At 52.1% G+C, this 27,787-nt stretch overlaps 1 long non-coding RNA gene across 1 annotated transcript; it reads right to left on the bottom strand.

The window, feature by feature from the left end:
* Positions 1-101: 101 nt before the first annotated feature.
* LOC144954452 (uncharacterized) lies at positions 102-26,249 on the bottom strand. The gene is made up of 4 exons (XR_013641196.1): positions 26,227-26,249; positions 25,629-26,023; positions 4,275-4,382; positions 102-178 (listed from the first exon to the last, which is right to left on the bottom strand). It is a non-coding gene; the product is annotated as an uncharacterized LOC144954452 (long non-coding RNA).
* Between the last annotated feature and the right edge of the window lie 1,538 nt (positions 26,250-27,787).

Here is a 27,787-nt window from a genome sequence, read left to right as displayed (position 1 = left end):
AGTGGATGACGACACGGCTCCCTGTAGCGATCATCAGGCTGGGGCGGCGTGCGTGCGGTGGGTGGGTGGGTGCCCTCCTGCGGGAGGGTGTGCGCCCGTACCGACGTGTGAGACCAGTACGAGAAGTCGAAGTTGAACGTCTTGGGGGCTTCCTTGGGCATCTTGGGGTTCACGATGGCTGCCATGGCAACAGGGGGGGGGGTGAGGGGGGGGTGAGGGGGGGAGACACGAGTGACGGTGGGTGAGTGGGTGGGTGGGTGAGTGAGTGAGTGACTGGGTGAGTGACTGAGTCACTGACTGAGTGAGTGAGTGACTGAGTGACTAAGTGAATCACTGGGTGAGTCACTGGGTGAGTGAGTGAGTGAGTCACTGGGTGAGTGAGTGAGTCACTGGGTGAGTGACTGGGTGAGTGACTGGGTGAGTGAGTGAGTCACTGGGCGAGTGAGTGAGTGAGTGAGTGACTGGGTGAGCGAGTGAGTGAGTGACTGGGTGAGTGACTGAGTCACTGACTGAGTGAGTGACTGGGTGAGTGACTGAGTGAGTGAGTGACTGAGTGACTGAGTGAGTCACTGGGTGAGTCACTGGGTGAGCGAGTGACTGGGTGAGTGAGTCACTGGGTGAGTGACTGGGTGAGTGACTGGGTGAGTGAGTCAGTCACTGGCGAGTAAGTGAGTGAGTGAGTGACTGGGTGAGCGAGTGACTGAGTGAGTGAGTGACTGAGTCACTGACTGAGTGAGTGACTGGGTGAGTGACTGAGTGACTGAGTGAGTCACTGGGTGAGTCACTGGGTGAGCGAGTGACTGGGTGAGTGAGTCACTGGGTGAGTGAGTGACTGAGTGAGTGACTGGATGAGTGACTGAGTCACTGACTGAGTGATTGAGTGACTGAGTGACTGAGTGAGTCACTGGGTGAGTCACTGGGTGAGCGAGTGACTGGGTGAGTGAGTCACTGGGTGAGTGACTGGGTGAGTGACTGGGTGAGTGAGTGAGTCACTGGGCAAGTAAGTGAGTGAGTGAGTGAGTGACTGGGTGAGCGAGTGAGGTGAGTGACTGAGTGACTGAGTCACTGACTGAGTGAGTGACTGGGTGAGTGAGCGAGTGAGTGACTGAGTGACTGGGCGAGTGAGCGAGTGAGTGACTGGGTGAGTGACTGGGTGAGTGAGTGACTGGGTGAGTGACTAGGTGAGTGACTGGGTGAGTGAGTGACTGGGTGAGCGAGTGAGTCACTGGGTGAGTGAGTGAGTGACTGAGTGAGTGAGCGAGTCCTACTTGTGCAATTGCCCGCATGTGCACAATGCACTTGGCGTCGCGTTCCATCTCCAATCTCCATCTCTCGAGTGAGTGAGCAACTGAGTGAGTCACTGGGTGAGTGACTGAGTGAGTGACTGAGTGAGTGACTGGGTGAGTGAGTGACTGACTGGGCGAGTGGGTGGGTGAGTGAGTGACTGGGTGAGCGACTGAGTGAGTGACTGACTGAGCGAGACTGAGTGAGTGACTGAGTGAGTGACTGAGTGAGTGACTGAGTGAGTGACTGGGTGAGTGAGTGACTGACTGGGCGAGTGGGTGGGTGAGTGAGTGACTGGGTGAGCGACTGAGTGAGTGACTGAGTGAGTCACTGGGTGAGTGACTGAGTGAGTGACTGAGTGAGTCACTGAGTGAGTCACTGGGTGAGTGACTGAGTGAGTCACTGGGTGAGTGACTGAGTGAGTGACTGAGTGAGTGACTGGGTGAGTGAGTGACTGACTGGGCGAGTGGGTGGGTGAGTGAGTGACTGGGTGAGCGACTGAGTGAGTGACTGACTGAGCGACTGAGTGAGTGACTGAGTGAGTGACTGAGTGAGTGACTGAGTGAGTGACTGGGTGAGTGAGTGACTGACTGGGCGAGTGGGTGGGTGAGTGAGTGCCTGGGTGAGCGACTGAGTGAGTGACTGACTGAGCGACTGAGTGAGTGACTGAGTGAGTGACTGAGTGAGTGACTGAGTGAGTGACTGGGTGAGTGAGTGACTGACTGGGCGAGTGGGTGGGTGAGTGAGTGACTGGGTGAGCGACTGAGTGAGTGACTGACTGAGCGACTGAGTGAGTGACTGAGTGAGTGACTGAGTGAGTGACTGAGTGAGTGACTGGGTGAGTGAGTGACTGACTGGGCGAGTGGGTGGGTGAGTGAGTGACTGGGTGAGCGACTGAGTGAGTGACTGACTGAGCGACTGAGTGAGTGACTGAGTGAGTGACTGAGTGAGTGACTGAGTGAGTGACTGGGTGAGTGAGTGACTGACTGGGCGAGTGGGTGGGTGAGTGAGTGACTGGGTGAGCGACTGAGTGAGTGACTGACTGAGCGACTGAGTGAGTGACTGAGTGAGTGACTGAGTGAGTGAGTGAGTGGCTGAGTGAGTGAGTGAGCGAGCCCTACTTGTGGTATTGCCCGTCATGTGCACAATGCACTTGGCGTCGCGTTCCATCTCCCGCGAGTTGACTGGGTGAGCGACTGGGTGAGTGACTGGGTGAGTGAGTGATTGGGTGAGTGACTGAGTGACTGGCTGAGCGAGTGACTGAGTCACTGGGTGAGTGACTGACTGAGTGACTGAGTGAGTGAGTGACTGAGTGAGTGAGTGACTGAGTGAGCGAGAGTGAGTGGGTGAGTGACTGAGTGAGTCACTGGGTGAGTCACTGGGCGAGTGAGTGAGTGAGCGAGTGACTGGGCGAGTGACTGAGTGAGCGAGTGACTGGGTGAGTGACTGAGTGAGTGACTGACTGAGTGAGTGACTGAGTGACTGGGTGAGTGAGTGAGTGAGCGAGTGAGTGACTGAGTGACTGAGTGAGCGAGTGACTGGGTAAGCGAGTGAGTGACTGAGTGACTGAGTGACTGACTGAGCGACTGAGTGAGTGACTGAGTGAGTGACTGAGTGAGTGACTGAGTGACTGAGCGAGCCCTACTTGTGGTATTGCCCGCCATGTGCACAATGCACTTGGCGTCGCGTTTCATCTCCAATCTCTCGAGTGAGCGAGCGAGTGAGCGAGAAGTGAGCGAGAGAGTGACTGAGTGAGCGAGTGAGTGACTGAGTGAGTGAGTGAGTGAGCGAGTGAGTGACTGAGTGAGTGAGTGACTGGGTGAGCGAGTGACTGGGTGAGTGAGTAACTGGGTGAGTGAGTGAGTGAGTGACTGGGTGAGTGACTGGGTGAGTGAGTGACTGGGTGAGTCACTGGGTGAGTGACTGAGTGAGTGACTGAGTGAGTGACTGAGTGAGCGAGTGACTGGGCGAGTGAGCGAGTGAGTGACTGAGTGACTGACTGAGTTACTGAGTGACTGAGTGAGTGACTGAGTGAGTGACTGAGTGACTGAGTGACTGACTGAGTGAGCGAGTGACTGGGCGAGTGAGCGAGTGAGTGACTGAGTGACTGACTGAGTCACTGAGTGACCGACTGAGTCACTGAGTGACTGAGCGAGTCCTACTTGTGGTATTGCCCGTCATGTGCACGATGCACTTGGCGTCCCGTTCCATCTGCAATCTCTCGAGTGAGCGAGCGAGTGAGCGAGTGAGCGAGTGAGCGAGAGAGTGACTGAGTGAGCGAGTGAGTGACTGAGTGAGTGACTGAGTGAGTGACTGAGTGAGTGAGCGAGTGAGTGACTGAGCGAGTGAGTGACTGAGTGACTGACTGAGTCACTGAGTGACTGAGTGAGTGACTGAGTGACTGAGCGAGCCCTACTTGTGGTATTGCCCGCCATGTGCACGATGCACTTGGCGTCGCGTTCCATCTGCAATCTCTCGAGTGAGCGAGCGAGTGAGCGAGCGAGTGACTGAGTGAGTGAGTGACTGAGTGACTGAGTGAGTGAGTGAGCGAGTGAGTGAGTGAGCGAGTGACTGAGTGAGCGAGCCCTACTTGTGGTATTGCCCGCCATGTGCACGATGCACTTGGCGTCGCGTTCCATCTCCAATCTCTCGAGTGAGCGAGCGAGCGAGCGAGCGAGTGAGCGAGAGAGTGACTGAGTGAGCGAGTGAGTGACTGAGTGAGTGACTGACTGAGTGAGCGAGTGACTGGGCGAGTGAGCGAGTGAGTGACTGAGTGACTGAGCGAGCCCTACTTGTGGTGTTGCCTGCCATGTGCACGATGCACTTGGCGTCGCGTTCCATCTCCAATCTCTCGAGTGAGCGAGCGAGTGAGCGAGAGAGTGACTGAGTGAGCGAGTGAGTGACTGAGTGAGTGACTGAGTGAGTGACTGAGTGAGTGAGTGACTGGGTGAGCGAGTGAGTGAGTGACTGAGTGACTGAGCGAGCCCTACTTGTGGTGTTGCCCGCCATGTGCACGATGCACTTGGCGTCGCGTTCCATCTCCCGCGAGTTGAACGGCCTCACCCTCACGGCCACCTTCACCGCGGCGCCCGCCATCGCTGCCCGCACACACAAAGACAAAGATCCCCCGTGTAGCCTCACCGGACTGTCGGGGCAAGTGCTGTGAGCGAGCGCCTGTGAAGGCCGGCACGGCACACGAGGGGGTGGGTGGCCATCACCACGCCCGGCCGCCTTTGTCTCCCCAGTGGCGATGTTCACTACACACCGCTACACCAGGTACTCGTTTTAGGCTGAGTCGACCTAGGGGGGGGGGGGGGCCCGGGACCGGTTGAGATAATCGTGACTGACGGTGTTGGCTGTGAGTGTGTATTTTGTTTGCATTGTGGTCTATGCAAACTTGACTCCTTGTCAAAAAAGGTGTCCGTTTTGTTGCCAGATAAAAGGGTAAAAAAACAATTATCATATTTTTTTACTGGCAAATGAGGTTCCAATGGTGTAAATGCTTTACCCTGAGCTCTCATACTCTGATGGTGCATTGTCTTTGAGTTGTGCGCCTTTTGGCGTCATCTGGTCCAACACCATGTGAGACTAGGCTCTAAGGAAAGCTGTCTCGGGTGTGGACCAATCAACTTCAAGGACCATGTGAGACTAGGCTCTAAGGAAAGCTGTCTCGGGTGTGGACCAATCAACTTCAAGGACCATGTGAGACTAGGCTCTAAGGAAAGCTGTCTCGGGTGTGGACCAATCAACTTCAAGGACCATGTGAGACTAGGCTCTAAGGAAAGCTGTCTCGGGTGTGGACCAATCAACTTCAAGGACCATGTGAGACTAGGCTCTAAGGAAAGCTGTCTCGGGTGTGGACCAATCAACTTCAAGGACCATGTGAGACTAGGCTCTAAGGAAAGCTGTCTCGGGTGTGGACCAATCAACTTCAAGGACCATGTGAGACTAGGCTCTAAGGAAAGCTGTCTCGGGTGTGGACCAATCAACTTCAAGGACCATGTGAGACTAGGCTCTAAGGAAAGCTGTCTCGGGTGTGGACCAATCAACTTCAAGGACCATGTGAGACTAGGCTCTAAGGAAAGCTGTCTCGGGTGTGGACCAATCAACTTCAAGGACCATGTGAGACTAGGCTCTAAGGAAAGCTGTCTCGGGTGTGGACCAATCAACTTCAAGGACCATGTGAGACTAGGCTCTAAGGAAAGCTGTCTCGGGTGTGGACCAATCAACTTCAAGGACCATGTGAGACTAGGCTCTAAGGAAAGCTGTCTCGGGTGTGGACCAATCAACTTCAAGGACCATGTGAGACTAGGCTCTAAGGAAAGCTGTCTCGGGTGTGGACCAATCAACTTCAAGGACAGTGCACACATTATCAGAGTTGTGTGTTTTGTTTGCATTATGACCGCAGGTATTGTGGTCTATGCAAACATGACTCCTTGTGTAAAAAAGGTGTCAGTTTTGTTGCCAGATAAAAGGGTAAAAAAACAATTATCATATTTTTTACTGGCAAAGGAGGTTCCACTCGTGACTGCTGTACACGACTGGTGAATCAATAACCTTGCCAACTCAGTCATCGTCATGGTACTCAGAGCCTGGCCTGTCGTACTCCAATGATATGCAACTTCCTTTGTCAAGGCGCCCTTCCCCCCCTCCAACCCAGCTTAAATATACGCTGCCAAGCCTGGTGGTGCCCATTCAGACGCTGTCTTTCCGACAGACCTGTTCTTCATTCAGACGCTGTCTTTCCGACAGACCTGTTCATTCAGACGCTGTCTTTCCGACAGACCTGTTCATTCAGACGCTGTCTTTCCGACAGACATGTTCATTCAGACGCTGTCTTTCTGACAGACCTGTTCATTCAGACGCTGTCTTTCCGACAGACCTGTTCATTCAGACGCTGTCTTTCCGACAGACCTGTTCATTCAGACGCTGTCTTTCCGACAGACATGTTCATTCAGACGCTGTCTTTCTGACAGACCTGTTCATTCAGACGCTGTCTTTCCGACAGACCTGTTCATTCAGACGCTGTCTTTCCGACAGACCTGTTCATTCAGACGCTGTCTTTCCGACAGACCTGTTCATTCAGATGCTGTCTTTCCAACAGACCTGTTCATTCAGATGCTGTCTTTCCGACAGACCTGTTCATTCAGACGCTGTCTTTCCGACAGACCTGTTCATTCAGACGCTGTCTTTCCGACAGACCTGTTCATTCAGATGCTGTCTTTCCGACAGACCTGTTCATTCAGACGCTGTCTTTCCGACAGACCTGTTCATTCAGACGCTGTCTTTCCGACAGACCTGTTCTTCATTCAGACGCTGTCTTTCCGACAGACCTGTTCATTCAGACGCTGTCTTTCCGACAGACATGTTCATTCAGACGCTGTCTTTCTGACAGACCTGTTCATTCAGACGCTGTCTTTCCGACAGACCTGTTCATTCAGACGCTGTCTTTCCGACAGACATGTTCATTCAGACGCTGTCTTTCCGACAGACCTGTTCATTCAGACGCTGTCTTTCCGACAGACCTGTTCATTCAGACGCTGTCTTTCCGACAGACCTGTTCATTCAGACGCTGTCTTGTCGACAGACCTGTTCATTCAGACGCTGTCTTTCCGACAGACCTGTTCATTCAGACGCTGTCTTTCCGACAGACCTGTTCATTCAGACGCTGTCTTTCCGACAGACCTGTTCATTCAGACGCTGTCTTTCCGACAGACCTGTTCATTCAGACGCTGTCTTTCCGACAGACCTGTTCATTCAGACGCTGTCTTGTCGACAGACCTGTTCATTCAGACGCTGTCTTTCCGACAGACCTGTTCATTCAGACGCTGTCTTTCCGACAGACCTGTTCATTCAGACGCTGTCTTTCCGACAGACCTGTTCATTCGGACGCTGTCTTTCCGACAGACCTGTTCATTCAGACGCTGTCTTTCCGACAGACCTGTTCATTCGGACGCTGTCTTTCCGACAGACCTGTTCATTCGGACGCTGTCTTTCCGACAGACCTGTTCATTCAGACGCTGTCTTTCCGACAGACCTGTTCATTCAGACGCTGTCTTTCCGACAGACCTGTTCATTCAGACGCTGTCTTGTCAACAGACCTGTTCATTCAGACGCTGTCTTTCCGACAGACCTGTTCATTCAGACGCTGTCTTGTCGACAGACCTGTTCTTCATTCAGACGCTGTCTTTCCGACAGACCTGTTCTTCATTCAGACGCTGTCTTTCCGACAGACCTGTTCATTCAGACGCTGTCTTTCCGACAGACCTGTTCATTCAGACGCTGTCTTTCCGACAGACCTGTTCATTCAGACGCTGTCTTTCCGATAGACCTGTTCATTCAGACGCTGTCTTTCCGACAGACCTGTTCATTCAGACGCTGTCTTTCCGATAGACCTGTTCATTCAGACGCTGTCTTTCCGATAGACCTGTTCATTCAGACGCTGTCTTTCCGATAGACCTGTTCATTCAGACGCTGTCTTTCCGATAGACCTGTTCATTCAGACGCTGTCTTTCCGATAGACCTGTTCATTCAGACGCTGTCTTTCCGATAGACCTGTTCATTCAGACGCTGTCTTTCCGATAGACCTGTTCATTCAGACGCTGTCTTTCCGATAGACCTGTTCATTCAGACGCTGTCTTTCCGACAGACCTGTTCTTCACCTGAGGACGGCTGCTTGCGTTGTGGCCGAAACGTCGTGAGAATTATTTTATGAAGTTTTATTATTTTATTATTTCTCTTCTACGTGAGAATTGTATTTTATTATGCTTGATTTTTATTACTTTATTACTTCCCTTTGTGAGAATTGTATTTTATTATGTTTTATTGTTATTATCTTATTATTTCCCTTCTACGCGATGACTTTACCGAAAGAACCGAGAAGATGAAAATTAGCTGTTACGAAAAGTAAAAAAAAAATCAAATAAAAATTAAGATTTTTCCCCACTGATCTGTTATAAATGTAATTCCTGTACGACAAGGCCGTAATTAAATATTCAAATATGCTCAAAATGTCCCCACCCCCCACCAATATATTGCTAAAAACAATTTTAAAAATAAATTGCTACTCTATGTAAATAAAAACAACTATTTTCTTGGTTCTTTCGGAAAAGTCGTCACGTAGAAGGGAAGCAATAAAATAATAAAAATAAAACATAATAAAATAATTCTCACGACGTTTCGGCCACAACGCAAGCAGCCGTCCTCAGGTGGAACCAGGTCTGTCGAGGCGACAGCGTCTGAATGAAACAGCACACGAGCTTGGAGCTTGTATATAAGCTGGGTTGGAAGGGGGGGAAAAAGGGCGCCTTGTCAAAAGAATTTGCATATCAAGAGGAATTTAGCTTATTTAAAAACAACAATTTGCTAAAGCTTGTCCACAATATCTGGACCTGTCTTCGTAGAACATTGCGTAGATTTCTGTTGATACGATTGTGGTTATGGTTGTACTTTATGAATCCCTAATCTCTACCGTTGCATACACTGACTCAAGAAAACATTGAAATGTCATACAATACACTGTCAGACATTATTGTAAAAAAAAAACAATGAAAAGTCCATCCTATTTGTTGGTGAATGTTTTAAGTATCTTAGTCAGGAAATTAGTTTTCAAATTTAGATTTGGTCCTTCCCAATGCTCACTCCATAGCTACGGCCTTGTCACACACAGTCCTGTCTCTCCTTTTCATTGCTTTCAAATGTATTAACACATTCTTGCGGAGGGAGCTGGTAGGAACACGTTGGGTTGCTCGGTCAATGGCCTGCAGGGTCAACAACGGCCAGGGCAACGTGGGGTATTCAGCAAATATGCCCGACTGTGAGGGCGGGCACAAGCCGGTAGTGAGTAGGTGAAACGTTGAGTTTTATAAGGGCACGACGGGGTGAGCAGCCCCTCCCCACTCAGTCCCACCCCTCCCACCCCCACCCAGCCCCACCCTCCCCCACCCTCCCCACCCAGCCCCTCCCCACCCTCCCCTCCCAACCCAGCCCCTCCCTCCCCACCCAGCCCCTGGGTGGGGAGGGAGGGGCTGGTCACTCATCACAAAGAGACCCACAGACTCATCACACAGAGACCCACAGACTCACCACACAGAGACCCACAGACTCATCACAGAGACCCACAGACTCACCACACAGAGACCCACAGACTCATCACAGAGACCCACAGACTCATCACAGAGACCCACAGACTCATCACACAGAGACTCACAGACTCGCCACACAGAGACCCACAGACTCATCACAGAGACCCACAGACTCACCACACAGAGACCCACAGACTCACCACACAGAGACCCACAGACTCACCACACAGAGACCCACAGACTCATCACACAGAGACCCACAGACTCACCACACAGAGACCCACAGACTCACCACACAGAGACCCATAGACTCACCACACAGAGACCCACAGACTCATCACACAGAGACCCACAGACTCATCACACAGAGACCCACAGACTCACCACACAGAGACCCACAGACTCATCACACAGAGACCCACAGACTCACCACACAGAGACCCACAGACTCACCACACAGAGACCCACAGACTCATCACACAGAGACCCACAGACTCACCACACAGAGACCCACAGACTCACCACACAGAGACCCATAGACTCACCACACAGAGACCCACAGACTCACCACACAGAGACCCACAGACTCACCACACAGAGACCCATAGACTCACCACACAGAGACCCACAGACTCATCACACAGAGACCCACAGACTCATCACACAGAGACCCACAGACTCACCACACAGAGACCCACAGACTCATCACACAGAGACCCACAGACTCACCACACAGAGACCCACAGACTCACCACACAGAGACCCACAGACTCATCACACAGAGACCCACAGACTCACCACACAGAGACCCACAGACTCACCACACAGAGACCCATAGACTCACCACACAGAGACCCACAGACTCATCACACAGAGACCCACAGACTCATCACACAGAGACCCACAGACTCACCACACAGAGACCCACAGACTCATCACACAGAGACCCACAGACTCACCACACAGAGACCCACAGACTCACCACACAGAGACCCACAGACTCATCACACAGAGACCCACAGACTCACCACACAGAGACCCACAGACTCATCACACAGAGACCCACAGACTCACCACACAGAGACCCACAGACTCACCACACAGAGACCCACAGACTCACCACACAGACACCCACAGACTCACCACACAGAGACCCACAGACTCATCACACAGAGACCCACAGACTCACCACACAGAGACCCACAGACTCACCACACAGACACCCACAGACTCACCACACAGAGACCCACAGACTCATCAAACAGAGACCCACAGACTCACCACACAGAGACCCACAGACTCATCACACAGAGACCCACAGACTCATCACACAGAGACCCACAGACTCATCAACAGACTCACCACACAGAGACCCACAGACTCACCACACAGAGACCCACAGACTCACCACACAGAGACCCACAGACTCATCACACAGAGACCCACAGACACCCACAGACTCACCACACAGAGACCCACAGACTCACCACACAGAGACCCACAGACTCACCACACAGAGACCCACAGACTCACCACACAGAGACCCACAGACTCACCCACAGACTCACCACACAGAGACCCACAGACTCACACAGAGACCCACAGACTCACCATCACACAGAGACCCACAGACTCACCACACAGAGACCCACAGACTAACCACACAGAGACCCACAAACTCACCCACAGACTCACCACACAGAGACCCACAGACTCACCACACAGAGATCCAGAGACTCACCCACAGACTCACCACACAGAGACCCACAGACTCACCACACAGAGACTCACAGACTCACCACACAGAGATCCACAGACTCACCCACAGAGACCCACAAACTCACCACACAGAGACCCACAGACTCACCACACAGAGACCCACAGACTCACCACACAGAGACCCAGACTCACCACACAGACTCACCACATGGACTCACCCAAAGACTCACCACACAGAGACCCACAGACTCACCACACAGAGACCCACAGACTAACCACACAGAGACCCACAAACTCACCCACAGACTCACCACACAGAGACCCACAGACTCACCACACAGAGATCCAGAGACTCACCCACAGACTCACCACACAGAGACCCACAGACTCACCACACAGAGACTCACAGACTCACCACACAGAGATCCACAGACTCACCCACAGAGACCCACAAACTCACCACACAGAGACCCACAGACTCACCACACAGAGACCCACAGACTCACCACACAGAGACCCAGACTCACCACACAGACTCACCACATGGACTCACCCAAAGACTCACCACACAGAGGCCTACAGACTCACCACACAGAGACCCACAGACTCATCAACAGACTCACCACACAGACACCCACAGACTCAGCACAGAGAGACCCACAGACTCACCACACAGAGACCCACAGACTCATCACACAGAGACCCACAGACTCAGCACACAGAGATCCACAGACTCATCACACAGAGACCCACAGACTCACCACACAGACTCACCACACAGAGACCCAGACTCACCACACAGAGACCCACAGACTCACCACACAGACTCACCACACAGAGACCCAGACTCACCACACAGAGACCCACAGACTCACCACACAGAGACACACAGACTCACCACACAGACTCACCACACAGAGACCCACAGACTCACCACGCAGAGACCCACAGACTCACCCAGACTCACCACACAGAAACCCAGAGACTCACCACACAGAGACTCACAGACTCACCACACAGAGATCCACAGACTCACCCACAGAGACCCACAAACTCACCACACAGAGACCCGCAGATTCACCACATAGAGACCCACAGACTCACCACACAGAGACCCACAGACTCACCACACAGAGACACAGACTCACCACACAGACTCACCACACAGAGACCCACATACTCACCACACAGAGACCCACAGACTCACCACACAGAGACCCACAGACTCACCCAGACTCACCACACAGACTCACTACACAGAGACCCACAGACTCACCACACAGAGACCCACAGACTCACCCACAGACTCACCACGCAGAGACCCACAGACTCATCACACAGAGACCCATAGACTCACCACACAGAGACCCACAGACTCACCACACAGAGACCCACAGACTCACCACACAGAGACCCACAGACTCACCACACAGAGACCCACAGACTCATCAACAGACTCACCACACAGAGACCCACAGACTCACCACACAGAGACCCACAGACTCACCACACAGAGACCCACAGACTCACCACACAGAGACCCACAGACTCACCACACAGAGGCCCACAGACTCACCACACAGAGACCCACAGACTCATCAACAGACTCACCACACAGAGACCCACAGACTCACCACACAGAGACCCACAGACTCACCACTCAGAGACCCACAGACTCACCACACAGAGACCCACAGACTCATCACACAGAGACCCACAGACTCATCACACAGAGACCCACAGACTCATCACACAGACTCACCACACAGAGACCCAGATTCACCACACAGAGACCCACAGACTCACCACAAAGACTCACCACACAGAGGCCCAGACTCACCACACAGAGACCCACAGACTCACCACACAGAGACCCACAGACTCACCAACAGACTCACCACACAGACACCCACAGACTCAGCACACAGAGATCCACAGACTCATCACACAGAGACCCACAGACTCACCACACAGACTCACCACACAGAGACCCACAGACTCACCACACAGAGACCCACAGACTCACCACACAGAGAATCACAGACTCACCACACAGAGACCCACAGACTCACCACACAGAGACCCACAGACTCACCACACAGAGACCCACAGGCTCACCACACAGAGACCCACAGACTCACCACACAGAGACCCACAGACTCACCACACAGAGACCCACAGACTCACCACACAGAGACCCACAGACTCACCACACAGAGACCCACAGACTCATCACACAGAGACCCACAGACTCACAGACTCGCCACACAGAAGCCCACAGACTCACCACACAGAGACCCACAGACTCACCACACAGAGATCCACAGAGACACACAGAGACCCACAGACTCACCACACAGAGACCCACAGACTCACCACACAGAGACCCAAAGACTCACCACACAGAGACCCACAGACTCACCACACAGAGACCCACATAATCACCACACAGAGACCCACATACTCACCACACAGAGACCCACAGACTCACCACACAGAGACCCACATACTCACCACACAGAGACCCACAGACTCACCACACAGAGACCCACAGGCTCATCACACAGAGACCCACAGACTCACCACACAGAGACCCACAGACTCATCACACAGAGACCCACAGACTCAACACACAGAGACCCACAGACTCACCACACAGAGACCCACAGACTCACCACACAGAGACCCTCAGACTCATCACACAGAGACCCACAGACTCACCACACAGAGACCCACAGACTCACCACACAGAGATCCACAGACTCACCACACAGAGACCCACAGAGACACACAGAGACCCACAGACTCACCACACAGAGACCCACAGACTCACCACACAGATACCCACAGGCTCATCACACAGAGACCCACAGATTCACCACACAGAGAACCAAAGACTCACCACACAGAGACCCACAGACTCACCACACAGAGACCCACAGGCTCATCACACAGAGACCCACAGACTCACCACACAGAGACCCACATACTCACCACACAGAGACCCACAGGCTCATCACACAGAGACCCACAGACTCACCACACAGAGACCCACAGACTCACCACACAGAGACCCACAGGCTCATCACACAGAGACCCACAGACTCACCACACAGAGACCCACAGACTCACCACACAGAGACCCACATACTCACCACACAGAGACCCACAGACTCACCACACAGAAACCCACAGACTCATCACACAGAGACCCACAGACTCACCACACAGAGACCCACAGACTCACCACACAGAGACCCACAGGCTCATCACACAGAGACCCACAGACTCACCACACAGAGACCCACAGACTCACCACACAGAGACCCACAGACTCACCACACAGAGACCCACAGACTCACCACACAGAGACCCACAGGCTCATCACACAGAGACCCACAGACTCACCACACAGAGACCCACAGACTCACCACACAGAGATCCACTGAGACACACAGAGACCCACAGACTCACCACACAGAGACCCACAGACTCACCACACAGAGACCCACAGACTCACCACACAGAGACCCACATACTCACCACACAGAGACCCACAGACTCACCACACAGAAACCCACAGACTCATCACACAGAGACCCACAGACTCACCACACAGAGACCCACAGACTCACCACACAGAGACCCACAGGCTCATCACACAGAGACCCACAGACTCACCACACAGAGACCCACAGACTCACCACACAGAGACCCACAGACTCACCACACAGAGACCCACAGACTCACCACACAGAGACCCACAGGCTCATCACACAGAGACCCACAGACTCACCACACAGAGACCCACAGACTCACCACACAGAGATCCACTGAGACACACAGAGACCCACAGACTCACCACACAGAGACCCACAGACTCACCACACAGAGACACACACACTCACCACACAGAGACCCACAGGCTCATCACACAGAGACCCACAGACTCACCACACAGAGACCCACAGACTCACCACACAGAGACCCACAGACTCACCACACAGAGACCCACAGACTCACCACACAGAGACCCACAGGCTCATCACACAGAGACCCACAGACTCACCACACAGAGACCCACAGACTCACCACACAAAGATCCACTGAGACACACAGAGACCCACAGACTCACCACACAGAGACCCACAGACTCACCACACAGAGACACACACACTCACCACACAGAGACCCACAGGCTCACCACACAGAGACCCACAGGCTCATCACACAGAGACCCACAGACTCACCACACAGAGACCCACAGACTCACCACACAGAGACCCACAGACTCACCACACAGAGACCCACAGACTCACCACACAGAGACCCACAGGCTCATCACACAGAGACCCACATACTCACCACACAGAGACCCACAGACTCACCACACAGAGACCCACAGACTCACCACACAGAGACCCACAGACTCACCACACAGAGACCCACAGACTCACCACACAGAGATCCACAGAGACACACAGAGACCCACAGACTCACCACACAGAGACCCACAGACTCACCACACAGAGACCCAAAGACTCACCACACAGAGACCCACAGACTCACCACACAGAGACCCACATACTCACCACACAGAGACCCACAGGCTCATCACACAGAGACCCACAGACTCACCACACAGAGACCCACAGACTCACCACACAGAGACCCACAGGCTCATCACACAGAGACCCACAGACTCACCACACAGAGACCCACAGACTCACCACACAGAGACCCACAGACTCACCACACAGAGACCCACAGACTCACCACACAGAGACCCACAGACTCACCACACAGAGACCCACAGGCTCATCACACAGAGACCCACAGACTCACCACACAGAGACCCACAGACTCACCACACAGAGATCCACAGAGACACACAGAGACCCACAGACTCACCACACAGAGACCCACAGACTCACCACACAGAGACACACACACTCACCACACAGAGACCCACAGACTCATCACACAGAGACCCACATACTCACCACACAGAGACCCACAGACTCACCACACAGAGACCCACAGACTCACCACACAGAGACCCACAGACTCACCACACAGAGACCCACAGGCTCATCACACAGAGACCCACATACTCACCACACAGAGACCCACAGGCTCATCACACAGAGACCCACAGACTCACCACACAGAGACCCACAGACTCACCACACAGAGACCCACAGACTCACCACACAGAGACCCACAGACTCACCACGCAGAGACCCACAGACTCACCACACAGAGACCCACAGGCTCATCACACAGAGACCCACAGACTCACCACACAGAGACCCACAGACTCACCACACAGAGACCCACAGACTCACCACACAGAGACCCACAGACTCACCACGCAGAGACCCACAGGCTCATCACACAGAGACCCACAGACTCACCACACAGAGACCCACAGGCTCATCACACAGAGACCCACATACTCACCACACAGAGACCCACAGACTCACCACACAGAGACCCACATACTCACCACACAGAGACCCACAGGCTCATCACACAGAGACCCACATACTCACCACACAGAGACCCACAGGCTCATCACACAGAGACCCACAGACTCACCACACAGAGACCCACATACTCACCACACAGAGACCCACAGACTCACCACACAGAAACCCACAGACTCATCACACAGAGACCCACAGACTCACCACACAGAGACCCACAGACTCACCACACAGAGACCCACAGGCTCATCACACAGAGACCCACAGACTCACCACACAGAGACCCACAGACTCACCACACAGAGACCCACAGACTCACCACACAGAGACCCACAGGCTCATCACACAGAGACCCACAGACTCACCACACAGAGACCCACAGACTCACCACACAGAGATCCACAGAGACACACAGAGACCCACAGACTCACCACACAGAGACCCACAGACTCACCACACAGAGACACACACACTCACCACACAGAGACCCACAGACTCACCACACAGAGACCCACAGGCTCATCACACAGAGACCCACAGACTCACCACACAGAGACCCACAGACTCACCACACAGAGACCCACAGACTCACCACACAGAGACCCACAGACTCACCACACAGAGACCCACAGGCTCATCACACATAGACCCACAGGCTCATCACACAGAGACCCACAGACTCACCACACAGAGACCCACAGACTCACCACACAGAGACCCACAGGCTCATCACACAGAGACCCACAGACTCACCACACAGAGACCCACAGACTCACCACACATCACGGTTCAATTAAGTAAATCGGTGATACAATAAAGGATGCTTCATATCATAATACACAATAATTAACGGGGCAAAAAGACACGAGATAAACAATGCAAAGCACGTCACCGTACAGTGCATGGCTAAATAAAGGCCCCGTTGCATTACGATTCGTGACAAAATGTTTGAATAAAGGATGAGTGGATGGGAGCTGTTCAACACAACGAACTCCTGTGTGAGCCCATCCCACCCCTCCTCATGTCAGCTAAAAGGTTAAATAAATGCGGTGTAAGCTAATAGGTTAAATAAAGGCGATGTGAGCTAATAGGGTAAATAAAGGCGGTGTAAGCTAATAGGGTAAATAAAGGCGGTGTGAGCTAATAGGGTAAATAAAGGCGGTGTAAGCTAATAGGTTAAATTAAGGCGGTGTAAGCTAATAGGTTAAATAAAGGCGGTGTGAGCTAATAGGGTAAATAAAGGCGGTGTAAGCTAATAGGTTAAATAAAGGCGATGTGAGCTAATAGGGTAAATAAAGGCGGTGTAAGCTAATAGGTTAAATAAAGGCGATGTGAGCTAATAGGGTAAATAAAGGCGGTGTAAGCTAATAGGTTAAATAAAGGCGGTGTGAGCTAATAGGTTAAATTAAGGCGGTGTAAGCTAATAGGTTAAATAAAGGCGGTGTAAGCTAATGGGTTAAATAAAGGCGGTGTAAGCTAATAGGTTAAATAAAGGCGGTGTGAGCTAATAGGTTAAATAAACGCGGTGTAAGCTAATAGGTTAAATAAAGGCGGTGTAAGCTAAAAGGTTAAATAAAGGAGATGTAAGCTAATAGGATAAATAAAGGCGGTGTGAGCTAATAGGTTAAATAAAGGCGGTGTAAGCTAATAGGATAAATAAAGGCGGTGTGAGCTAATAGGTTAAATAAAGGCGGTGTGAGCTAACAGGTTAAATAAAGGCGGTGTAAGCTAACAGGGTAAATAAAGGTGATGTAAGCTAATAGGGTAAATAAAGGCGGTGTGAGCTAATAGGTTGAATAAAGGCGGTGTGAGCTAATAGGTTAAAGAAAGGCGGTGTAAGCTAATAGGTTAAATAAAGGCGGTGTAAGCTAATAGGTTAAATAAAGGCGGTGTGAGCTAACAGGTTAAATAAAGGCGGTGTAAGCTAATAGGTTAAATAAAGGCGGTGTAAGCTAATAGGGTAAATAAAGGCGGTGTGAGCTAAAAGGTTAAATAAAGGCGGTGTGAGCTAACAGGTTAAATAAAGGCGGTGTAAGCTAATAGGTTAAATAAAGGCGGTGTAAGCTAATAGGTTAAATAAAGGCGGTGTGAGCTAATAGGTTAAATAAAGGCGGTGTAAGCTAATAGGTTAAATAAAGGCGGTGTGAGCTGATAGGTTAAATAAAGGCGGTGTAAGCTAATAGGTTAAATAAAGGCGGTGTAAGCTAATAGGTTAAATAAAGGCGGTGTAAGCTAATAGGTTAAATAAAGGCGGTGTGAGCTGATAGGTTAAATAAAGGCGGTGTAAGCTAATAGGTTAAATAAAGGCGGTGTAAGCTAATAGGTTAAATAAAGGCGGTGTGAGCTAATAGGTTAAATAAAGGCGGTGTAAGCTAATAGGTTAAATAAAGGCGGTGTGAGCTAATAGGTTAAATAAAGGCGGTGTAAGCTAATAGGTTAAATAAAGGCGGTGTGAGCTAATAGGTTAAATAAAGGCGGTGTAACCTAATAGGTTAAATAAAGGCGGTGTGAGCTAATAGGGTAAATAAAGGCGGTGTAAGCTAATAGGTTAAATAAAGGCGGTGTGAGCTAATAGGTTAAATAAAGGCGGTGTAAGCTAATAGGTTAAATAAAGGCAGTGTAAGCTAATAGGTTAAATAAAGGCGGTGTGAGCTAATAGGTTAAATAAAGGCGGTGTAAGCTAATAGGGTAAATAAAGGCGGTGTGAGCTAATAGGTTAAATAAAGGCGGTGTGAGCTAATAGGGTAAATAAAGGCGGTGTAATCTAATAGGTTAAATAAAGGCGGTGTGAGCTAATAGGTTAAATAAAGGCGGTGTGAGCTAATAGGTTAAATAAAGGCGGTGTAAGCTAACAGGTTAAATAAAGGCGGTGTAATCTAATAGGTTAAATAAAGGCGGTGTGAGCTAATAGGGTAAATAAAGGCGGTGTAAGCTAATAGGTTAAATAAAGGCGGTGTAAGCTAATAGGTTAAATAAAGGCGGTGTGAACTAATAGGTTAAATAAAGGCGGTGTAAGCTAATAGGTTAAATAAAAGGCAGTGTGAGCTAATAGGTTAAATAAAGGCGGTGTAATCTAATAGGTTAAATGAAGGCGGTGTGAGCTAATAGGTTAAATAAAGGCGGTGTAAGCTAATAGGGTAAATAAAGGCGGTGTGAGCTAATAGGTTAAATAAAGGCGGTGTGAGCTAATAGGGTAAATAAAGGCGGTGTAATCTAATAGGTTAAATAAAGGCGGTGTGAGCTAATAGGTTAAATAAAGGCGGTGTGAGCTAATAGGTTAAATAAAGGCGGTGTAAGCTAACAGGTTAAATAAAGGCGGTGTAATCTAATAGGTTAAATAAAGGCGGTGTGAGCTAATAGTGTAAATAAAGGCGGTGTAAGCTAATAGGTTAAATAAAGGCGGTGTAAGCTAATAGGTTAAATAAAGGCGGTGTGAGCTAATAGGTTAAATAAAGGCGGTGTAAGCTAATAGGTTAAATAAAAGGCAGTGTGAGCTAATAGGTTAAATAAAGGCGGTGTAATCTAATAGGTTAAATAAAGGCGGTGTGAGCTAATAGGTTAAATAAAGGCGGTGTAATCTAATAGGTTAAATAAAGGCGGTGTGAGCTAATAGGTTAAATAAAGGCGGTGTAAGCTAATAGGTTAAATAAAGGCGGTGTGAGCTAATAGGTTAAATAAAGGCGGTGTAAGCTAATAGGTTAAATAAAGGCGGTGTGAGCTAATAGGTTAAATAAAGGCGGTGTAAGCTAATAGGTTAAATAAAGGCGGTGTGAGCTAATAGGTTAAATAAAGGCGGTGTAATCTAATAGGTTAAATAAAGGCGGTGTGAGCTAATAGGGTAAATAAAGGCGGTGTAATCTAATAGGTTAAATAAAGGCGGTGTGAGCTAATAGGGTAAATAAAGGCGGTGTAATCTAATAGGTTAAATAAAGGCGGTGTGAGCTAATAGGTTAAATAAAGGCGGTGTAATCTAATAGGTTAAATAAAGGCGGTGTGAGCTAATAGGGTAAATAAAGGCGGTGTAATCTAATAGGGTAAATAAAGGCGGTGTAATCTAATAGGTTAAATGAAGGCGATAAAATCTAATAGGTTAAATAAAGGCGGTGCGAGCTAATAGGTTAAATAAAGGCGGTGCGAGCTAATAGGTTAAATAAAGGCGGTGTAATCTAATAGGTTAAATAAAGGCGGTGTGAGCTAATAGGGTAAATAAAGGCGGTGTAATCTAATAGGTTAAATAAAGGCGATAAAATCTAATAGGTTAAATAAAGGCGGTGCGAGCTAATAGGTTAAATAAAGGCGGTGTAATCTAATAGGTTAAATAAAGGCGGTGTGAGCTAATAGGGTAAATAAAGGCGGTGTAATCTAATAGGTTAAATAAAGGCGATAAAATCTAATAGGTTAAATAAAGGCGGTGCGAGCTAATAGGTTAAATAAAGGCGGTGTAATCTAATAGGTTAAATAAAGGCGGTGTGAGCTAATAGGGTAAATAAAGGCGGTGTAATCTAATAGGTTAAATAAAGGCGATAAAATCTAATAGGTTAAATAAAGGCGGTGCGAGCTAATAGGTTAAATAAAGGCGGTGCGAGCTAATAGGTTAAATAAAGGCGGTGTGAGCTAATAGGTTAAATAAAGGCGGTGTGAGCTAATAGGGTAAATAAAGGCGGTGTAATCTAATAGGTTAAATAAAGGCGGTGTGAGCTAATAGGTTAAATAAAGGCGGTGTGAGCTAATAGGTTAAATAAAGGCGGTGTAAGCTAACAGGTTAAATAAAGGCGGTGTAATCTAATAGGTTAAATAAAGGCGGTGTGAGCTAATAGGGTAAATAAAGGCGGTGTAAGCTAATAGGTTAAATAAAGGCGGTGTAAGCTAATAGGTTAAATAAAGGCGGTGTGAACTAATAGGTTAAATAAAGGCGGTGTAAGCTAATAGGTTAAATAAAAGGCAGTGTGAGCTAATAGGTTAAATAAAGGCGGTGTAATCTAATAGGTTAAATGAAGGCGGTGTGAGCTAATAGGTTAAATAAAGGCGGTGTAAGCTAATAGGGTAAATAAAGGCGGTGTGAGCTAATAGGTTAAATAAAGGCGGTGTGAGCTAATAGGGTAAATAAAGGCGGTGTAATCTAATAGGTTAAATAAAGGCGGTGTGAGCTAATAGGTTAAATAAAGGCGGGTGTGAGCTAATAGGTTAAATAAAGGCGGTGTAAGCTAACAGGTTAAATAAAGGCGGTGTAATCTAATAGGTTAAATAAAGGCGGTGTGAGCTAATAGTGTAAATAAAGGCGGGTGTAAGCTAATAGGTTAAATAAAGGCGGTGTAAGCTAATAGGTTAAATAAAGGCGGTGTGAGCTAATAGGTTAAATAAAGGCGGTGTAAGCTAATAGGTTAAATAAAAGGCAGTGTGAGCTAATAGGTTAAATAAAGGCGGTGTAATCTAATAGGTTAAATAAAGGCGGTGTGAGCTAATAGGTTAAATAAAGGCGGTGTAATCTAATAGGTTAAATAAAGGCGGTGTGAGCTAATAGGTTAAATAAAGGCGGTGTAAGCTAATAGGTTAAATAAAGGCGGTGTGAGCTAATAGGTTAAATAAAGGCGGTGTAAGCTAATAGGTTAAATAAAGGCGGTGTGAGCTAATAGGTTAAATAAAGGCGGTGTAAGCTAATAGGTTAAATAAAGGCGGTGTGAGCTAATAGGTTAAATAAAGGCGGTGTAATCTAATAGGTTAAATAAAGGCGGTGTGAGCTAATAGGGTAAATAAAGGCGGTGTAATCTAATAGGTTAAATAAAGGCGGTGTGAGCTAATAGGGTAAATAAAGGCGGTGTAATCTAATAGGTTAAATAAAGGCGGTGTGAGCTAATAGGTTAAATAAAGGCGGTGTAATCTAATAGGTTAAATAAAGGCGGTGTGAGCTAATAGGGTAAATAAAGGCGGTGTAATCTAATAGGGTAAATAAAGGCGGTGTAATCTAATAGGTTAAATGAAGGCGATAAAATCTAATAGGTTAAATAAAGGCGGTGCGAGCTAATAGGTTAAATAAAGGCGGTGCGAGCTAATAGGTTAAATAAAGGCGGTGTAATCTAATAGGTTAAATAAAGGCGGTGTGAGCTAATAGGGTAAATAAAGGCGGTGTAATCTAATAGGTTAAATAAAGGCGATAAAATCTAATAGGTTAAATAAAGGCGGTGCGAGCTAATAGGTTAAATAAAGGCGGTGTAATCTAATAGGTTAAATAAAGGCGGTGTGAGCTAATAGGGTAAATAAAGGCGGTGTAATCTAATAGGTTAAATAAAGGCGATAAAATCTAATAGGTTAAATAAAGGCGGTGCGAGCTAATAGGTTAAATAAAGGCGGTGTAATCTAATAGGTTAAATAAAGGCGGTGTGAGCTAATAGGGTAAATAAAGGCGGTGTAATCTAATAGGTTAAATAAAGGCGATAAAATCTAATAGGTTAAATAAAGGCGGTGCGAGCTAATAGGTTAAATAAAGGCGGTGTAAGCTAATAGGTTAAATAAAGGCGGTGTGAGCTAATAGGTTAAATAAAGGCGGTGTGAGCTAATAGGGTAAATAAAGGCGGTGTAATCTAATAGGTTAAATAAAGGCGGTGTGAGCTAATAGGGTAAATAAAGGCGGTGTAATCTAATAGGTTAAATAAAGGCGGTGTGAGCTAATAGGTTAAATAAAGGCGGTGTAATCTAATAGGTTAAATAAAGGCGGTGTGAGCTAATAGGGTAAATAAAGGCGGTGTAATCTAATAGGGTAAATAAAGGCGGTGTAATCTAATAGGTTAAATAAAGGCGATAAAATCTAATAGGTTAAATAAAGGCGGTGCGAGCTATCGAACAATGCAAAAATAATAAATTATTAATTGTTGGTGGTAAAGTCAAGGCGGGAGGGGCTGCTGCGCATGAGGAGGAGGTGGTGAAGGTGGATGATGAGGTGGTGGATGAGGTGGTGGTGGTGGTGAAGGTGGATGAGGTGGTGGTGGATGAGGTGGTGGTGGTGGTGAAGGTGGATGAGGTGGTGGTGGATGAGGTGGTGGTGGTGGTGAAGGTGGATGATGAGGTGGAGGTGGATGAGGTGGTGGTGAAGGTGGATGAGGTGGATGATGATGATGATGAGGTGGTGAAGGTGGATGATGAGGTGGTGGTGGAGGTGGTGGTGGAGGTGATGATGAGGTGGATGATGAGGTGGTGGAGGTGGTGGTGGATGTGGTGGTGGATGTGGTGGTGGATGAGGACGTGGATGATGAGGTGGTGGAGGTGATGATGAGGTGGATGATGAGGTGGATGATGAGGTGGATGATGAGGTGGTGGATGAGGTGGTGGATGATGAGGTGGATGATGAGGTGGATGATGAGGTGGAGGTGACAGGGAGGGGTGGGACGGGGGGGGGTAGCCAGGGGGGGGGGCAGGGTGGGAGCCGGGGGGGGGGGGCAGGGTGGGAGCCGGGGGGGGGGGGGCAGGGTGGGAGCCGGGGGGGGGGGGGCAGGGTGGGAGCCAGGGGGGGGGGCAGGGTGGGAGCCAGGGGGGGGGGGCAGGGTGGGAACCAGGGGGGGGGGCAGGGTAGGAGCCAGGGGGGGGGGCAGGGTGGGAGCCAGGGGGGGGGGCAGGGTGGGAGCCAGGGGGGGGGGCAGGGTGGGAGCCAGGGGGGGGGGCAGGGTGGGAGCCAGGGGGGGGGGGCAGGGTGGGAGCCAGGGGGGGGGGGCAGGGGTGGGAACCGGGGGGGGGGGGCAGGGTGGGAGCCGGGGGGAGGGGCAGGGTGGGAACCAGGGGCGGGGGCAGGGTGGGAGCCAGGGGGGGGGCAGGGTGGGAACCAGGGGGGGGGGGCAGGGTGGGAGCCGGGGGGGGGGGCAGGGTGTGAGCCAGGGGGGGGGGCAGGGTGGGAACCAGGGGGGGGGGGCAGGGTGGGAGCCGGGGGGGGGGGCAGGGTGGGAACCAGGGGGGGGGGGGCAGGGTGGGAGCCGGGGGGGGGGCAGGGTGGGAGCCGGGGGGGGGGGCAGGGTGGGAACCAGGGGGGGGGGCAGGGTGGGAGCCGGGGGGGGGGCATGGTGGGAACCAGGGGGGGGGGGCAGGGTGGGAACCAGGGGGGGGGGGCAGGGTGGGAGCCGGGGGGGGGGGGGCAGGGTGGGAGCCAGGGGGGGGGGGCAGGGTGGGAACCAGGGGGGGGGGGCAGGGTGGGAACCAGGGGGGGGGGGGCAGGGTGGGAGCCGGGGGGGGGGGCAGGGTGGGAGCCGGGGGGGGGGGGGCAGGGTGGGAACCAGGGGGGGGGGCAGGGTGGGAGCCGGGGGGGGGGGCATGGTGGGAACCAGGGGGGGGGGCAGGGTGGGAACCAGGGGGGGGGGCAGGGTGGGAGCCGGGGGGGGGGGGCAGGGTGGGAGCCAGGGGGGGGGGGCAGGGGGTGGGAACCAGGGGGGGGGGCAGGGTGGGAACCAGGGGGGGGGGGCAGGGTGGGAGCCGGGGGGGGGGGGCAGGGTGGGAACCAGGGGGGGGGCAGGGTGGGAGCCGGGGGGGGGCAGGGTGGGAGCCAGGGGGGGGGCAGGGTGGGAACCAGGGGGGGGGGCAGGGTGGGAGCCGGGGGGGGGGGGGCAGGGTGGGAGCCAGGGGGGGGGGGCAGGGTGGGAACCAGGGGGGGGGGCAGGGGTGGGAGCCGGGGGGGGGGGGCAGGGTGGGAACCAGGGGGGGGGCAGGGTGGGAGCCGGGGGGGGGGGCAAGGTGGGAACCAGGGGGGGGGCAGGGTGGGAACCAGGGGGGGGGCAGGGTGGAAGCCGGGGGGGGGGGGCAGGGTGGGAGCCGGGGGGGGGGGAACCAGGGGGGGGGGGCAGGGTGGGAGCCGGGGGGGGGGGGCAGGGTGGGAACCAGGGGGGGGGGCAGGGTGGGAGCCGGGGGGGGGGCAGGGTGGGAACCAGGGGGGGGGGGCAGGGTGGGAACCAGGGGGGGGGGCAGGGTGGGAGCCGGGGGGGGGGGCAGGGTGGGAGCCGGGGGGGGGAGGCAGGGTGGGAGCCGGGGTGGGGGGGCAGGGTGGGCCCCCCCCGGTGGGCCCCCCCCCCGCCTCTACCTGGGCGAGGATTGCAGCTCTCGCTCGCGGCGGCTTCGAGGCGTCTCGAGGCCAAAATCACTCCGACAATGATGCCGATGCTGCTGCTGCTGCTTCTGTTGTTGTCGCCGCTGCTGCTGCTGCTGATGCCGCTGCTGCTGATTTTTCTGCTGCGGCTTCTGCTGATGTCACCGCTGCTGCTGCTGCTGCTTCTGCCGCTGCTGCTGTTTCTGCTGCTGCTGCTGTTGCTGCTGTTGCTGCTGCCGCTGTTGTCACCGCTGCTGCTGTTGCTTCTGCTGCTGCTGCCGCTGCTTCTGTTGTTTTTGATTCTGTTGCTGCTGCTGTTGCTGCTTCAGCTGCTGCGGCTTTAGCAGCCACCGCCGCCGCTACTGCTGCTGCTGCCCGGAGCCGCCTCACTGCATGCGGCGAGGGGGGAGGGGGGGAGACGTCATGCGGGGGGGGGGGCAATGGGGGGGGCGAGTCACGTGACGCGCTGAGGGGAGGTCGTCAACGTCCCCCTGTGATGATGATGAGAGAGACGCAGACTCCAACTATACAGCAGGCGTCAGGATCGAACCCACGACCTCCTGCATACCAGGCGAGGTAGTCAACATCTCACCACCGTAAGCAGCAGCAGTAGCAGCAGTAGTAGTAGCAGCAGCAGCAGTAGCAGCAGTAGTAGTAGTAGCAGCAGCAGCAGTAGCAGCAGCAGTAGCAGCAGTAGTAGCAGCAGTAGTAGCAGTAGCAGCAGTAGTAGTAGCAGCAGCAGCAGTAGCAGCAGTAGTAGTAGCAGCAGCAGCAGTAGCAGCAGCAGCAGTAGCAGCAGCAGTAGTAGTAGCAGCAGTAGTAGCAGCAGCAGTCGTCAGGGTGTCCGGGATCGACCCAGCGACTTGCGGTGAGGCATTGGCTTGTGTCAGAGCCAGATTCACACATTGATGGAGGGCGTGGCCTCACCGATGGGGGCGTGGTCTCACTGGGGGGGGGCGTGGTCTCATCTAGGGGCGTGTCCTCGCTGGGGGTGTGGTCTCACTGAGGGGCGTGTCCTCGCTGGGGGCGTGGTCTCACTGAGGGGCGTGACCTCGCTGAGGGGGGCGTGTCCTCGGTGAGGGGCGTGGCCTCGCCGAGGGGGCGTGGTCTCACTGAGGGGGCGTGGTCTCACTGAGAGGGAGTGGACTCACTGAAGGGGCGTGGTATCACTGAGGAGGCGTGTCCTCACCGAGGGGCGTGGTCTCACTGAGGGGGCGTGTCCTCGCTGACGGGGCGTGGTCTCACCGAGGGCGTGTCCTCGCTGGGGGCGTGGTCTCACTGAGGGGCCTGTCCTCGCTGGGGGCGTGGTCTCACTGAGGGGCGTGTCCTCGCTGGGGGCGTGGTCTCATTGAGGGGCGTGTCCTCGCTGGGGGCGTGGTTTCACTGAGGGGCGTGTCCTCGCTGGGGGCGTGGTCTCACTGAGGGGCGTGACCTCGCTGAGGGGGGCGTGGCCTCGCCGAGGGGGCGTGGTCTCACCGAGGGGGCGTGGTCTCACCGAGGGGGCGTGGTCTCACTGAGAGGGAGTGGACTCACTGAAGGGGCGTGGTATTACTGAGGAGGCGTGTCCTCACCGAGGGGCGTGGTCTCACCGAGGGGCGTGGTCTCACTAAGGGGGCGTGGCCTCGCTGAGGGGGCGTGGCCTCGCTTATGGGGGCGTGTCTGACACACCCCCCTCGGTGAGGCAGACGTGATGGCTGCCTCCCCTGGTGCTTTGTCATTGCAGTTTCACGACGAAACCAGCGAGCCTCAATATCTTCATACACACACGTCGTGAAGGAAGTTACCTGGAGTATGGAAGGGGTCTACAAACATGACATTGGTGACATGAGATAGTAACAGGCACGCGCTGATTGCCCCCCCGCTCCACCCAGCTACTGAGGGGTTGCGCAATCAGAGGGGAGGCTGGACGCGTCGCTGCCTCACCTCTCGTCGCTCCCTGTATTTGTCAGCGGAGCTCCGCAAATTTGACGATTTTGACGATGAAAATGATTTGAAATCGTACAGAAATGACGTTTATAACACAGATCAGTGGGGAAAAATCTTAATTTTCGATTTAAAGCTTTCGTGACTGCAGGGATTCATCTTCTTGGTTCTTTCGGTAAAGGCATCACGTAGAAGGGAAACATAATTTTCATTATTTTATTATTTCCCTT

Source organism: Lampetra fluviatilis, unplaced genomic scaffold (assembly GCF_964198595.1).
Source record: "Lampetra fluviatilis unplaced genomic scaffold, kcLamFluv1.1 SCAFFOLD_846, whole genome shotgun sequence".
NCBI lineage: Eukaryota > Metazoa > Chordata > Hyperoartia > Petromyzontiformes > Petromyzontidae > Lampetra > Lampetra fluviatilis.
This window is presented reverse-complemented; position numbering and strand designations above follow the sequence as displayed.